We start from the raw sequence: 14,492 nt of genomic DNA on the forward strand, positions 1-14,492 counted from the left end.
GTCACTTCCAACCTCAACCTTTCTGTGATTCTATAGCTATGACTTTTAGTAAATTTTGGTTTACTCGTTGCAGGAGGATTTATCAGTTGGGGGGAGGGTAGAACTAAATTTTGTCCACATTACAGAGCAAGGCTGATCCTTTTCTTAAGTTGGATATTAGCTAATTCTTTCAATCTCAAGTTAGCAAGCCAGAGTTTATCCTTTGCAAAAGCTAGGGAAAAACATTGTAGGTAAATTAAACTTAATCTTGATCTGTTTTCCAACAGGCTGGCCTACACAGATTTTTATATCAAATTAAGTTAATTGCAAGTACTCAGAATGGATGCATGAAGTTTCCTAAGTGAACTTTATCAATATAATGAAGACAATTAACTCTATCCCAGCTGAAACCTGGACAATAATGCATTTATAACAACGCAGCTGCAGCTACCTTACTGATACACCCATTTGCCTTTCCATTGGTTTCTAAACCTAAATATCATATCCCTCTTTAGGTTAGATATTAGGAAAAATTTTTTTACTGAGAGGGTTGTCAAACATTGGAGTGGGCTGCCCAGGGAAGTGGTTGAGTCACCATCCCTGGAGATATTCAAAAAGCAAGTGGACAGGGTACTTCAGGACCTGGTTTTGTGGTCATGGTTAATGGTTGGACTCGATGATCTTGAAGGTCTTTTCTAACCTAAATGATTCTATGATTCTTTTGCCCTTATTGTTTTCTCAGGTGTCTTCAAAACCTGTACACCACATTCACTAGGTGGTACCCAGGCTTATTGCAGATGTGCGTACATAAGAGAGTTAAATAATAATAAACAGTTAAATAATAATAAATACTCTCCAGCACTTTCCACATCACTGATGATTTTGCAGGAACTTCAACAGGAAAATTCCACATTCCATTAAATATACCTTACAAAGGTTTAAGTACAGCTTCCAATCCTAATGGCTTTGCATATAACAATACAGAACCTAACACATGATCGAGTACCTTTATTTATACAAACTACTCCCTTGATTTCAGAAATATTACTTGAATTGGAACATGTTGCCAGGATCACAACCTTATGTTTGAAGTACACGTCAAATATTAATGTGTTTATACTGTTAAATGCCTCATTGATTTCCTACCCTGTCCACTCTTTTCTAAAGAAACAGCTGGTAGTTTCCTCATGTGAATGTTTGAATGAATTACTCTGTTTTTCCTAATCTTTGGGACTTCTAAATTACAGATTGATTCAAATCAAGCCTGTAATACTTTACCTATAACTGAGCATGTCATAAAATCAAGTCTCACTTCAAATACTCTTGTCCAGTGGATTGTTTTTCATTGGTCTCTAAATCATGTAAGTAATTTAAACAAGGATTTGTCTTTCATTCACTTTTTGAGTTTAACTAACTGCTTTCTAATGAAACTGAAAGTCTCTTATATTTAACAGTAAAGCAGAATAACACATTTTCTAGCTCTCAGTACTTAGTAGCAGATTGTTATTGGTTTTCAGTTTGTTTGTATTTTAAAATTCAGCGATTGTATGTAGAATTATTTGGAAAACTGTCAGCTTCTAGGCCAAGGAGAGAAAGCAAAGAAGGGAATAACTTAATATCATTATTTATGGCTATTATGCAGTGGTAATCAATGATGTATATTTCAATTAATAGGAAGATAAATGGATAAAGGAGACAGGAAAGTTAATAGCAGAAAAATAAGTTTATTGTTTCCAAACAGATCTTTACCAAAAGAAAAATACCTTCTTTTCTTCAAACAGATGACATTTTGCAGAGCTACGGATTCAGAGCTTGAAAGCAAGTGTGAATGTGTTTAATGTGTCTTAATCCAAATTGTTTATACATTTTCAGAGCTGTACCTTTTGGCAAGCCTTTTGGATGCCATGCCATTATTCTGCTTTCACAACAGCTGATAGAGGAATCATGTTTCCTTGCTTCTCCCTTCTCCAAGGCAAAAGACCTCAGTACGGTTCCTGTCCGGTTTTCAGCGCGCTCTGGGTTCTGCTGCCTCGCAGCACGCTTGGGTTTGACCCCTGGCATGACAGGGAGTGGGCTGAATGCACCACTAGCCCTGTCCTGATCCCTGTTACCCTTGCTGGAAAGGAAACATCAATTCCATGGCTAAAACACTGACATCTCAGAATATTGGCTTGTGATGTGCAGAAGGCAAGGTGGTGTCTAAGTCCTGATGAATGAGAGGAGACTTGAAGAAGCTAGAGAAACTTCATGCTAGTCTGGTAGCAGTAGCAAGATTTTCATGCACTTCAGTGAGAGTATCGTCAAGGCTCGAAATTTTGACAGCTGATCATCTAGTCCATGCTCAGGAAAAAAAGGTTGAAGATAGTATCAGTTTTCCTCAAGAAAACAGATTTGAACGAATGAATGGATGTTTATGTATCATACACCAACATGTACAGTTTCTAAAAATAAATACACAGTTAAGTGTTATATTTTATCTTTGTTCTACTGGACTTCAGAAATTATGATTCTAGTTACTAGGCTGTGTTATGCGTAATTTGAATTAAAGTTGCTAGAGTTTCTCTGAATACAGTATTTTCCATTACTCCTATCCCCTGTAAAAATACAAAATCTGTTCAATTTCATTATAAACAGCAACATCTACAATGTATTACGTGTAATTTCTGAGCCATAGGTCTTCTCTTTGCCAAAAGTCAAAAGTCTAAAAGCATGCATCAATCCTGATCGAACACAACTGTAATTTTATCAGGGGATGATGCTCAGACCCTAAACAGCAAGTGCACAGCTCAGGCAGTTTGTGAACGGTAGCCAATCCCTGTGATGAAATACCAGGACCAGAATTTAGCTCAGGACTGTGTCGCTATCTGTCATCCACCACACCTGTTCCTTTCCTAGGGGAAAGAGAGTTGTCAAAGGCACAAGAAAAAAAAAACAACAAACTACACTGCAAAGTTGCCTCAGAGAAACTGGTAAGAAAAAAAGCCCGACTTAGCAGGGCAGAGATTAGTCCTAAAGGTTAGAATATAAAGTAACCGATCTCACAGTCGTTAATGAGGGGAAAGTAGACAAAGAAAAGGTTGCCTAAGTACTGCATGGCTGGCAGTTAGCAGCAGTGCCATTGCAAACACGCATTAGGTGTAACTGGCTGAAAGCAGCATTGCAGAACAGAGATTATTGGATAATTATATTGATTTGTACCAGGAAAGACCTTGCTTACAGAACATTTTAGTAATTCATCATTATCCATTCTGAATTTATGACTGTCAATTGTAAGGTGTGTACAGAGGCGAGAAGGGCCAATCAGCTCATCTGAACCTTTGAAGTTGAGAAGACTGAATTATTTCAATCCATTTACCAATGTATTTTCATATCCAATTTCCTTGCTGAGAAGGTTTTAACCTAGTTTTTCATCTAAAGAGAAGAAAAAAAAAAGCTGTCATTTACAGTAAAAACATGAAATCAGAGAGGATCTTGCAACCAGAGAAGATCCATTTTCAGTCTCACGCCCAGCCAGGCGACTTCAGCTACAAGTTCACAGCATCAGCGTAGCTTGGAAGATGGTCAGCTGCAGAGGTAAGCTTCCTTCTCTGCTCACTTTGTTCTTCCATTTGGCACCATGCTGTTTGCCCTATACCTGGTTCTGGAGAACACAGGCAGTGATTATATCTCCTGAAGTGCAATTTTGACTAAATCTCTCCCTTGGCTAGGGCCAACTCAGATTACTTCAGATTACTTCTAATGCCTTTTAACAGTGGACTATTACCTTTTTTTCCTTTTATTTTTTTTACCATTCTGAAGCTGCAATTCAGATTTCATCTGCTACAGACTTGATTAAAAGCTATGGTTGAACGTTTTTTTAGGAATTTTATTTTTTCTGTTCTATTCTGGATCTTTACCACACCATAAAACATGTATGTCATTTATCTCAGATACAGAGCATAACCTTAAATTAAAACATGTTCTGAAAGAATGATATATTACAATTATTTTATTTTATTTATTTTATTTACATTAGCTTTCTAAGAGGCTATTTTTCTACCTGTTTTCATATCCAGCTTGGCCAAAAAGTACCTAAAACATGCATGAAATATGAGATTGATTTTTCAGACAATTACTAACTATGCTGCCACCTAGTGAATCTGTACTGTCTCCAATAATACTTTTGTTTATAAAGAGATTTAACTCCCTTTTTTTTGAGAGCAGAAAAAGCTTTGTTTTAAGAACCATTTCAATAAAATAAGAGGCTAGAAATATATAAAATGCATTACAATTTTCTTTAAAATTTGGTTTAAGATAGCCAGATACAACTATTGTAAAATGCTAGTGCTTTGAGCTTGGGCACTGTTGTTAATCATTTAATACCCTTTTCTTGTAGGATCATCCTACAGAATTCCAAAAATTCATAATCATAAAGTCTAAGGCCACTGTTCATGTAAGCATCTATTTTCAATCTTCGTGTTCTCTCTAATGGTTAAAATGTCACTGTTTTACCAACCATCCTGGGTTTGTTCCTACACAAAATCAATGCGCTTGCCATTTACTTTAATTGAACTGGGTTCTTCTGTAGCTGCAGGACTTAATCCATATGTTTGCCAAACTGTTTTTAATAGAAATCATCTGCCCAACAAGCATATCAGCCCCTGTTTGCAAACACTTTTTTAAGGAAGAAAGACTGCTTGGATATCATCTAAGAAAATCACACATTCAGTGGGCTTTAATTTTTTTTTTTTTTTCTCTGATGTGCATCTTAGTGCAGGAAAATGCTGAGTAAAATGATTATTACTGGGGAACAATAGCAGCTGATCCACAGTGAAATCAATTCTTGCTAACAGTAATTAGCATTCCATAAGGAAATCCATGGCATAACCCCTTGTCATCTAACATTTAGAGTCCTTCCCAGATAAGTGAATAATTACATAGCAGCTGTGCAATCTTAATGCCCTATTCAAATCCTAGAAATATGCCCTGAAACTCCTCATCCTATACACTTATTCTCCCTCTACCATATCAAAATAAGGCTAGAAAAATAAAGACAATTGGTTGATCACAGGACTGTATAATATACATTTGTTTCAGGGCCAATTTTCTTGTTTCCAGTCTGCAGTTAGGGTTGCCTCTTGTTTGCTCTTTGTCTTCATAAAATTGTGTTCCACTTTTGCAAAGGGGAGTCCGCTCTGGCCGCTGAAGCTGGAGCTGACTTGTCCTGGAAGTGCCTCACACCAGTCTGTTCCACAGTCTGGTAGTCCCACCACCCTCAGACTGAAGATGGTCTAAATCCAGGTCATCTGTTTCCGAGATGAGTAATTGCACACTGTCATTATGTGTTTTTCATTTAATAAAGGACAATCGGAATGAACAAGGAACAGGCTGAGCAGGTCTAAAATGCTGGGAGGTTAATCCCAATTTGGATGTCATCGACCCATCTCAGAATCCTAGTACAGTTCATGTGTGTAGCTCCCCAGACCACGTTTCATCAAAGCTTACATCAGCATAGATACATCTGTGGCTCACAAAAAAACCATTTCACATTGGAGATATATATAAAATCTATAAGTATTGTAAGGCTGACTTTAAGCATGTCTACAGTAAGTTAGCACTCAGGAACAAGGGAGTGTAAGCCAGCCTGAGATTTAACAGTATGAAGCCTGTGTAAGATTGGAGTATATATGAAATTTAGATTGAGAGAAGCTGATCCAATACCTTTCAACTCCTGTGTTTCATTTCCTAAATTGTCACCTTACTAATCTAAGTGTTTCTATGTAACTGGAGATGTTTGTTTAGTCTTAGGGCTGTGTTATACACAGGTAGCCCTACTGGACCCAACTCTGGTGCTTTAAACTTTCCTTTAGGGCCAGTGTTTTAGAGAAGCAGACTATTTTGGGTGCTGAAGTTTCTGGAATTTTTGGCTGGCAGCAGCGATAACAGGAGTTAGGCTAAATGGTCAGCCTTGCTTTGGGTTGATCATAGCAGCCGTGCAGCTCAGTGGCAAATGTCATCAGCTGCCAAAGCACGTGTTCAGGGTTGCCAAATCCAGCAGCCCAACAGCGGCGAGGCTGCCGCAGCTCCGTGCCCCCAGGACTGAGCAGTAGCATGTGTCCCCAGTAGGCACAGGCATACACGTGTCCCCAGTAGGTGCACACACATGTACACAACACGTATATACATAAATACACTGCCCACCACACAGCTCAACGCAGAAGCCACAGCACTCGCACAAGCACCAACAGCCTCATCCTGTCCTGCTCTCTGACTGATCTGGATGTTGGTCTGCTAGTGGGAAATACACATGCACGTGTGCAGTGGGGATCCCTCTGGTAGCTGGGCTTAGGCACAGTCCACCCTGTATCTGGCCTTGGGTCCTCAGTCTCCCCAGCTGCTGGCACCTGTGTGTGGGACCCCCTTACACACCCCAGCGCACGCACCCCCCCCCGAGCACACAAACATGCACACACAGAGTGGATGCCCCCAGTAAGTGAGCTTAGCTGGTGAGTCACGCACCCCGCCGTGTGCCCGGATCCTTGCTCTCCCTGTTTGTCTCATGCCCACAGACACGCACACACACACCCCGCTCTGGCTCCCAAGCCACTTGCCCTGCTGTCACGCAGACCCACGGCCCTGTGACGCATGGTCCTGCTCCAGCTGCTGGCACTTAGACACCCCACACACACACCCACATGCTCACACAGACAAAAATAATTATAAATGGAGCTGAATGAGAAGCCAGTTCACGCTGCGCTGATGAGGCGCAGGGCACGGCCAGACAATGCACCTCTATCTCTCTGAGCCTGAAGAGCATTTGATTTTCCAGATCAGATGTAGAATGGAGATCTTGAGCACTTGTAGTGTTTAAAGTACTTTGCAGTTCATTCTTTGTAAGAGTTGTTACTAATCATTATATCCTAGAATTTATCCTAACAAAGGTATCAACTGGTAGAGTCATTTTTCATCTTATCTGTGTTAAAAAGTAGCTATAGTATTAAGAAATATTGAAGAAAGGCTCTTGTGAACAAAGCCTGCTTTTTTCTATTCAAGGTAGCTAAAAACAGGAATAGGAGAATGAGGAATTCTTACGTAGTTTGTCAAACATTTGGGAACCTTCAGTACAAAATGTAAGCTCTTCTAGACCTGCCACTTTCCAATAGGCAATTATCTGCTTTTATTTCTGGTAAATCAGTAGCAGAATGTCGTATGTAATCCTAAATGCAGGATTATATGACATCCTGTGAACCAAAGACACGGTTTATAATAATCCTATACAGTATGACATTCATTTCCCACTTTAGAGAGACTTTAGAACTGCTTTGGTACTTCAAAAAGCTATTAAATTAGCAGCAATAGCCAAGCAGAAAGCCTAAGCTACGCCACATTCACTGATATCTCAATTGACTATGAGTTACTTCAGAATGCATGCACAGTAATGTTATTTTATTAACAGTGATGTCTTACACAGATATTTTCCCTGCGATGCAGTTCTGCAGGTGCATAACTCCTAAGGATAATCCACAGTTGGCCACATGTTTCCTCAAAATACATATATAGTGATATATATAATGATCTTGCTCTAACAGTATCAAACCACATTGCTGCATAAAACTGGTGTCTTTTTTAATCTTCAAAAAATATGATCAAGAGCACCTCCAGAATCAACACCACCACTAGGGCAACATTTGGCAGTCCAACAGCAGGAGCAGGTGACTGCTGGAGGTGCTGGAGGTACTGCAAGTATAAAGTCCTGAAGGAAGATGAGTCTTGTCTGGGTGGATGTTTGGATTCGCAGTGGTAATGTTTCAGTGAGGATTGGATGGAGATTCTAGTACAGTAGTACAGCGATATGCTTGTCACCTTGAAGGTGCCAGTTGTACAATTACCTAATGATGCAATTTAGGTGCTATTTCTGCAGATTCCTCTAAAGGAATGAAAAGAGAGAATGGTCAATCATGTGAGATCACAGAATCAGTCAGACCTCACAGAATCCTTTCTACACTGAAAATGCACAGAGGAGGCTGAAGGGCAGTTAAACCAAGGCAGAGAGAAGGCTACTCCTTCTCTGGTGAAAGTGTGTAATCTGAATGCAAGCCATATTACTATTTCTAAATAGTCCTGCCAAGGTCCCCAAAAGCAACCTTTGCAAGGGGTGCCTGGTAATGTAGGTCCAATGCTACTACTTTGAGAGAAAGAAGAGGGAGAAGGTCTTTGGGCCATACAGGTCCAGGAGATATTATTGCAAGTTTTCTCCTGATCGCACTTGAGAGATGGAAGGACATGGCAGGACTCAGCATTGGTATAGCAGCTCAGATGTGGCATTATCCAAGTAAAATTTCTGGGTAGGAGGATCTGTGGTTAGCAAAAATTATGAGTAAGAGGTGTTCAGTGCCACATCAGATGGAGCCACATAAGGCAGGGGAGAGGTTTCAGAGGAAAAAATGGGGAGCATTACATGTTTTCCAGAAGGTTCTCAGACTATTCACACTTTCTACAAATCACATTTCTTCATTCCCTAACCATGAACCTTTCTGTCCAGTCTCTTTGGACATTGCACACTGCCAGCAACACGGTCATGGTGCCTCTCTGCTCTTCTCCTCAGCCTTAAGAATCCTCAGCCACTTCTTATCACAAAGGATGGGCAGTGAGGTGGAAGGGAGAAGCATTTAGCAGCTACGTTTTTACACCTCTGCAGGCAGTCCTTATGTCAGAAGAGACGTCACTGATGAAGAATCAGAGCAAATGCCTATTTCAAAAGGCCTAAAGGGAGCACAGCGAGGTACGCACTGACATCATTCAGCAGCATGGTCCCACCTGACATCCTTTGGGTTTGAAAGGCCAGAGCTACCTATTCTGAAATGAAAAACATAGTGACTCTCCTTCTGATGCTGGAGCTACAACAGAGTACTTTTATGCACAAAAGTTGCATTTTGTACCCCCTGCAGACATGCACAAAGTTTGCAGTGACATGAATGGAGTTACAACAACTTTTGAAATTATTAGGGGGTGCAGTGACCTAAGCCTGTCACCTTACAAGTGCCTTATTAGTTGTGCACGCCTAGGCATTCAATAAGCAGAACACCAGAATTGCTGAGTTTTGTGTGAGACACCACCACTCCCCACATACACACAAAGCCATCCAGTTGTCCTGCTGAAATGCTACGCTTTTGTGCTATGAAACCGAAAGGCCTCTCACCATACTATTCCACAGAGCTTTGTAATGTATTCCATAACTTTCTATGCAGTCTTAAAAGAGCATTTACCAAGTTTTGAGATAAATACAGTCATTATCATAATTCAAAGTCTGCACTATACATGGGGCAGGCAGGAAGAAGAGGTCACTGTTGTGAGTATAGAACAACCGTACCCCCAGCTCCCCATAAGCAAGAATAAGTGTAGAACAAGAAAGAAATGGTTTCTGTCTGGTGACCTGGTTAAGTACAGAAAATCTCTAAATGCACAGGCAAGAATGATCCCTCCCTGACATAAGCAATATTCTAGTTATGAGTAAAAAAGACACAACGTGTATCATAGAAAGTTAAACAAAATATTTATAACGAAAACCAAATGTGACCAGATTCCCATCCCAAAAAGATGGACTCCCATCCAGAAATCTGGCAGACCAAGGAGTCTTGTCTGTAACCTTCTCAGAGAGCTTTGCATAACAAGGAGGCTCTGGTATTTAAGTGACTGTTATCAGACTCCATGCTGATCCTGGCATCATCTCCATACTGCAGTATCTCAGTACCCTTTTCCAAGCCACAGGCAGGCAGAAGTGTCTGGCAAATAAAGCCTAGTCCAGCCCCACATAATAATAAACAAAGAACAACTAGTGCCGGAGGGCTGCTTTTTTTCTTTTCATTCTCGGGAGACTGTTAGTTTTTTTCCTGTGGTCCCACATTGCAGGGCAGACACAACTTTGCTAAGCAAACACTGTAGTGACAGCTTTGTAAAGACCATTGCTATGACATTTGTACAAAAGAACAAATCATCACCTCTTCCCAAAAGACAAGGAGACCAGTGGTGTATTGCTCTATATAAGGCACATAGAGGTGCCTTATATACACACATGAAGGTGATGTACCCTCAAATTCAGAATGCTTTCAACTGCACAGAAAGCTTTCCAGCAGGAGATGGTATCTAGTCAGCCCCAGGACAGTAAAGGCCACATGGATAAACGAACCAGCCAGACACGTGAGGATGCAAGGCTGCCAAAACAGCAGGCACTGCAGATGAACATAAGTGCAGATTAACTTAATATGCTGTGAAGTTTGTATTCCTTCAGACAAAGGTCATGAAGGTCTGTACTTCCTTACCAGACACTCAGAAATGGGTCATACGAGCAGGGAGCAGAAACAGCCCTCAGTGCAAGCAGGGAGACCGTTCCAGACCTGTTTAAACTGATCTGACCCCAGACGACATGGTCCTCCCTTCCCTGCATCAGTGCTACCAGCTGGGGCAACAGGAAGAAAAACATCCATGCCGTGATCAGTTTAGGCTACCGTAGAGCCCATAGCTTGAAGTCTCACGTGAATGTGGCCTGCAAAGAAAGTCGTAGGTTCTATTTATTGCTTTTTTTTCTCCATAACGTATTCATTTGGACAGTTTTATTTTGTGCAAGCTGCTTGCAGCTATAGTCTGGTAATGGTTCAGTGTACTTAAGACAGGATTATGATCACTGCTGCTAGTCCTCACAAATTGGTCAAGTTCAAGTTGGAAGAGGTGTCCTTAAACATCATCACCACACTTTAAAAGCCATTTAAACTTAACAGTGCCACAGAATTAGCGGGTTCAAATTATCAAGACGATTTTTAAGGGCATACTGATCAGAAAGCTTATAAGCACTGGATCCAGTGGCTTGGGTTTTGTGTTTTAACAAACAGATTTTCTTCTTGGTATGTGTTACGATTTTCATTGCTCCTCCTGTCATATCCAATTGTAGAGTTGATTGTACTCTATGAGATCAAGTCTACAGCACTAACTTCTGCTCTGCCCAGAAGAATTTAACTTTATGATTTAAAGCACATTTAAACAATGAAAACTGATTTAAAAAAAAAAAAATCAAAGCCTTAGATTCAAATGATCTTTCCTCATCTATTTTGCTAAAAAAGATGTCATAGCCAATAAGTTAAATAGCAGAAATCGCTTCCAAGATGTGAGACTAGAGGACATATTTCCCTGGTTAATATTTTGTAACTGTTTTTGAGAGTTTGAACAAGAGTTTGGTAATAAATGCAGACAGCAAAACCTGATAATAAAGCTTAGAAGAATGATAAATTGTGTATGAAAACAAGTGGTAAATTTAGAAACTTCTTTGTAACACAATGTCTGTAAAAGTGGCATAGTTACGGTTGTCACCAGCAAAATAAAGTGTTTTACAAAGAGAAAGAAAAGAAGGTAGGTGCTTTTCATTTAAGCACCTACGCTTCTAATGTCTCCATACCAGCTGGGTTTGGCTTGAAAGAGTACACTCTAAGCAAACTGAAACATCAAGGCTTGAAACAACTTATCACTTCACTATTGTTGCCTTAAATTTAGTAACGAATTCCTTAATATGCCTGTGTTGAGAGGACTAAAACCAACATTAACTACACCATCAGCAGGGTAAAAACAAAAAAAAAAAAGTAGATGTTTGTAGGCAATTTATAACTTTGCCAATGCAGGCATTTTGTTATTGAGACGGAAAAGGCACATCTGAAATTCCAAGACTACTACCCTGCCAAATTTCAGATCATCTCTTTTAATGTCTACTTTTTTGCAAGCACTGAAACAAGCCCCCCAGGGAAGCAGTCAGGGCCCCAGGCTTTCGGTGTCCAAGAAGCATTTGGACAACATCATCAGATATATGGTTTAACTTTTAGATTGCCCTGTGTGGAGTCAGGAATTGGACTTGATGATCCTCATGGGTCCCCTCCAACTCAGGATATTCTGTGATTCTATGATTCAAGTTTATTTTCTGAAGTAGTCATCAGGGTTTTACAAAGTTCAGGTTTTGGGGGTTTTTACTTGAAATAAAATTAATCCCTCAGCTGACTTTAACATAAGGAATATTTGGGGGTAGAGATTATACGTGTACAACTTTTTCCAGATATAGAATTACTGGAAAAGGTTTGTGAAATGTTAATTAAATATGCTATCCTTGGGCTGAAGGTGAATCACAATTTCTGATACACTCAAAGTTGTAAAAACCGAGGAGCATTAGGAAGTCTGAGCTAGTAACAAATTGTTTTGACTGCAGTTGATGTCTTAGGACGCATTTAAATAAATGAGTAATAGCAGCCCAGTAAGATTATAGCAAAAACAATTAATGCATAATTTTGCATGGTATTAGGAAAATGTCAGTCATAGAAAGGGTAACTGGCAAGTGTCCTGCATCAAAGCTTTAGTAAGTTGACAGATGGCTTAGTTAACATTTTCTTTTACCAGTCTACTGAACCAGTTCCCATGACCCCCATGTATGTTAACAATAAGTGTAACTAAAACTATTGCTTCAGGTATAGCTTTAACTATAGCTACTGATACAGCTATCGAACTAATCTCCATTCTTTCAAGCAACATCTTATATTCCTTTTAATGGAGGAACATAATTTAAAAGAAAGCTCTGCTCTGGGAATATTTAAAGCATCTGTGTTTTAAAAGTTAGGTCTTTCTCTCTCTACGTACCCAGTAGCATAATTATCAGGGCACCAGATACAGTTTATGCCACTGCAATATTAGATTTTCTCTGATGCAGATTATTTTAGTGTGGGTTGAACTTTTCAAATAAAAGTAAGGGAGAAAATCTATCCCCATGGAAACACTGTTATCAACTGCCATGATTTCACACCAAGGTGAACCAATTCACTACCACTTCAAGGTGTTTCACATTTAACTCCTAGACAAATTATAGTGTCATAAAATCCCTAGTTCTGAGAGAGACATCCAGGTTCCCTATACAGTGAACAAACCATGTTGGGTATCAAGTGAGGGGATCTTCATAGACTGCTGTCAGCAAATTAAAACCAGCAGCTTCATAATGCTCGTGGCCAAACTGGCCTAGTCTGACCAGAACATCCCTTCAAGCAGTTTATTTGTTCCTGGCCCTGGGAACTGCCCCAGTCTGTCTTGTAGCAGAGTCTTCCTTTCTCTTCTCTTCCTCAATGGCATCTAAACGTACTTCTTTAGAGGTGTCCTGGGGTCTTAGGTAAGCATCTGCAAGGCAGAAACCACCAATTTTGCCTAGCAACTACCAGCATCAGAGCCACAGACAAGATGCATTGACAGCACGATTGCAAGTACAGGCAAGACTGATGCCATTTTATTCCTCATCAACTACAATGTGCAATTGCTACCGGCTCAGACCAAGCAGCAGAAACCAGCCTGGCCCTTTCTGAGCAGGCACTGAGCCTGCAGCCAAGCTGTGGGAGCCCGTAGTCCAGGAACGGTGAGGAGCCAGACCGGAGTGATGGGAATACAGAACCGTTCCACGTGGTGCATGAGGCACGGTCACAGGGACGGTCACAGGGACTTGCTTAACACAGCAGTGCCATCTAGTCTACGTGGTTTACTTCAGTGTTGCCACTCTAGAGTCCAAAGTCTCAGCTGTAATAAAAAATAGCCCACGACAGTAGTATTTTATTAAGTAAGAACTGTTCGCTACATGCAGTACAGGGGCTAGCATGGCGCTTCCAGTCCTTTGCTCTCTTCTCTAACACAGCTTTGTCTGAAACCAGCATAGCACAGCATGGCTTCATCGCCTGCTTCAACAAGAGCAGAACGTGAAACATTTTTGCTAATTGACAGTGGCAGTAACATGGGAAATTTCACCAGAGCAATTACACATTGTATTTTAAACAATATTTATAAAATAAGGCATGGTTTTTGCCAGGAGAGGATCCAGAAGGCAGGTACAAGAAGACAGTCTATTTTTTTCTTGGAACTCCATGGAACCCAGAAGTTTGTTATTGCTGTCATTTTCAAAAGACATAAGGGTGCCCTTCAAACATACAATATCAGTACTGTTGGAAAATAGCTAGCAAGAATTCACTGTCAAAAAAAAAATACAATAAAACCCCTGTTTTGTTACCACCTGCTTATGCTGAATAAGGCTGTTAGCTCCAACAGTGTTCTATGATACTTTTTACTATGTTCAAATTCTATAAAATATGATCACTGTTTGGTCAAAACCAACAATACATATAAAATATGCTTGGCACAAAGGAGCAAGTTAACATTCTTGGCTGCACACTTTTAAAACCAGTTTTATTCTGCATTGTTCTTGTAGTTTTTGAACATTCGGAGTTGTTCCTTTCATTCCTGTTGTCCCCAGCCACAAGCGTTTCATTTGTGCTATTTCAGCTCATGTACTACGGTCAAAGGTCACATTCTCAGTCACCCAAAATTTCCTTTTACTTCAATTCTTTTACTTTATCCTTCCAAATAGGGAACAATAGCCAGTTATTTCCAAAAACTGTTACTGTAAATAAGATTGTGTTAGAATATTACATACACACACACAAACACAGGCAGCTGGGGAACTTTCAGGGGTCTCT

At 40.1% G+C, this 14,492-nt stretch overlaps 1 protein-coding gene across 1 annotated transcript in view; it reads left to right on the plus strand.

Annotated features, from left to right (window-relative positions):
- The first annotated feature begins 3,443 nt into the window (after positions 1-3,443).
- Positions 3,444-14,492, plus strand: part of SAMD3 (sterile alpha motif domain containing 3) — a 60,705-nt gene continuing 49,656 nt past the window's right edge. The window contains exons 1-2 of the mRNA XM_069787366.1: positions 3,444-3,552; positions 4,355-4,411. The gene's annotated coding sequence lies outside the window, so the exon portion shown is untranslated. The remainder of the gene's footprint in view (positions 3,553-4,354; positions 4,412-14,492) is intronic.

The sequence above is a fragment of the Haliaeetus albicilla genome, chromosome 7, assembly GCF_947461875.1.
Source record: "Haliaeetus albicilla chromosome 7, bHalAlb1.1, whole genome shotgun sequence".
NCBI classification, from domain to species: Eukaryota; Metazoa; Chordata; class Aves; order Accipitriformes; family Accipitridae; genus Haliaeetus; species Haliaeetus albicilla.